Source organism: Ovis canadensis, chromosome 5 (assembly GCF_042477335.2).
Source record: "Ovis canadensis isolate MfBH-ARS-UI-01 breed Bighorn chromosome 5, ARS-UI_OviCan_v2, whole genome shotgun sequence".
Classification (NCBI taxonomy): Eukaryota; Metazoa; Chordata; class Mammalia; order Artiodactyla; family Bovidae; genus Ovis; species Ovis canadensis.
The window spans coordinates 91,236,249-91,238,619 of NC_091249.1; the positions used below are offsets into that span (position 1 = coordinate 91,236,249).

General features: G+C 49.9%; 1 pseudogene; it reads left to right on the forward strand.

Annotated features, from left to right (window-relative positions):
* Nucleotides 1-916: 916 nt before the first annotated feature.
* On the forward strand, nt 917-1,642 carry LOC138441857 (metalloproteinase inhibitor 4 pseudogene; annotated as a pseudogene).
* The last annotated feature ends 729 nt before the right edge of the window (nt 1,643-2,371 follow it).

Sequence of the window (2,371 nt, forward strand, 5' to 3'; positions counted from 1 at the left end):
CAGAATAGAGGTGTCACTGCATGTAGTTTCCTAGGCTATGAATTATCATTGTGCTAAGTCTCTTGAGTCATGTCTGATGGGACTATAGCCTACCAGTTTCCTCCGTCCATGGGACCCTTCAGGCAAGGATACTGGAGTGGGCTGCCATGTCCTCCTCCAGGGGCTCTTCCTGACCCAGGGATTGAACTTGTGGTCTCCTATGGCTCTTGCACTGGCCAGCAGGTTCTTTACCACTCATGTCACCTGGGAAGCCCCTGAATTGTCATTGTGTGTTAGTTGCTCAGTCGTGTCCAACTGTTTGCAACCCCATGCACTGTGGCCCATTCCATTCTATCTTACCTGGAATTCTCCAAGCAAGAATACTGGAGTAGGTTGCCATTTCTTTCTCCAGGGGATCTTCCTGACCCAGGGCTCGAACCAAGGTCTCCTGCATTGCAGGTGGATTCTTTACCACCTGAATCATCAGGGAAGCCCAAATAGGCCATTGTTTAAAAAAAAAAAAAAATTGACCAGTCTTTTTCCTTCTGCAGTGACATGCCAGGTCAGTGACGCTTCTTCTAGCTACTCAGTTCTGTTACTCTTCACACTTAAAGATAGAGGCACGCATTCTTTCCTGTGTTCTTCCCTTACTCTCAAATATTGACAGACCTCTTCCCATAAGATTCCTTTGGTAACAACTTAGGGCCTAAAAATCTTCTCACAGTGTAGGTTATCTGTCTCCTGAGTATCATTGGATAGAGTAATTTTGAAATGAAGTGGAAAATCACAGGATTATATAGCCACATTTTTAAATAAACCTGTAATGTGTTAGTGAGAAGACTTGTTTGTCTAACAATTAACAAGGAAACTTCTAGGACCCTTCAAATTTGTTGGTAAAATTTCATGTTAAAAGTAGTGCCGGGAGAAGCTGTGGAGGGGCAGTGTGGTCTGACAGTCCCCGCAGGCTCAGTCGCAGCCCTGTGGAGACATGCCCCGGAGCCCCCGGCCCGCGCCGAGCTGGGCGCTGCTGCTGTGGTTGCTGGCGCTGCTGCGGCCACCGGGGCTGGGCGAGGCGTGCAGTTGCGCCCCCGCGCACCCCCAGCAGCACGTCTGCCACTCGGCGCTCGCTATCCTGGCCAAGATCTCCAGTGAGGAGGTAGTTCCTGCCAGCGCAGACCCTGCTGACCCTCAAAAAATGATCCGGTATGAAAGCAAACAGATAAAGATGTTCAAAGGGTTTGAGAAAGTCAATGATACTCAGTATATTTATACGCCTTTTGATTCCTCCCTCTGTGGGGTGAAACTAGAAGCTAACAGCCAGAAGCAGTATCTCCTAACTGGTCAGATCCTCAGTGATGGGAAAGTCTTTGTCCATGTGTGCAACTACATTGAGGCCTGGGAAAACCTGTCCCTTCTGCAGAGAGAAAGTCTGAATCACCACTACCATCTGAACTGTGGCTGCCAAATCACGACCTGCTATACGGTGCCCTGCACCATCTCGGCTCCCAATGAGTGACTCTGGACAGACTGGCTACTGGAACGGAAGCTCTACGGGTACCAGGCCCAGCATTATGTCTGCATGAAGCATGTTGATGGCACCTGTAGCTGGTACCAGGGATGCTTGCCCCTCAGGAAGGAGTTTGTTGACATCATCCAGCCCTAGGATGGATTGCCACAACCCTTTGAGAATCCCGAAGACCAAGCCCTTTTCCTTCCTGGCAGGGCGCTGGCTGTCCCTACCTGCTTCAGGGATGCCAGACAAGGGGAAGTACCAGGTGGACGGTGTGGCTGGCATGAGGGCAGGGATGGGGCATGTGGCAGCTTGTGTCCAGGACCCCAGTCCAGAACATGTTGGGCCAAGGGCTAGGGAAAGTAGCAGGACTTTTCTCTCCCACCCTCAGCCCTTTATCCCTGCCTCCGAACCTTCTAGTTGAGCTGGTATTTGTTACTGATTCTGGCTTAGTTTCTTTTTTCAAAGCTAGGACTATTCCTTTTTCTCCCTAGTGCTGGGAGCCAGTGTGAGGAATCCCGCCCGTGACAAGGTCATGAGGAAGGAAGCTGACATATGCAAGGCGTGCTCAGACTTCAGGGACCCCTCTGGAAATTCCTAAGCATGTACCCCAACAAAAATCTGCCGGCTTTTGTGCTCTGCTTTTCCACTCTTCTGACATTTTCTGGAAAAAGTCAATTCAGGGCTTTAGTCTTCTGCATTTGAAAGAGTGTCTCAATCCAAAAAACCCTCTGATGGCTTTCTAGCCTGCCTGCAGGACTCCTACAGCTGCGCGTGTGATTGTTTGAGGCCTCCTGACCGCAGGAGGCACAGGAAGCTTAAAACATCCTAGGAATGTAGGAGCTTCCGAGGAGTCAAAATCTTTAGAATAGGACTGATTAA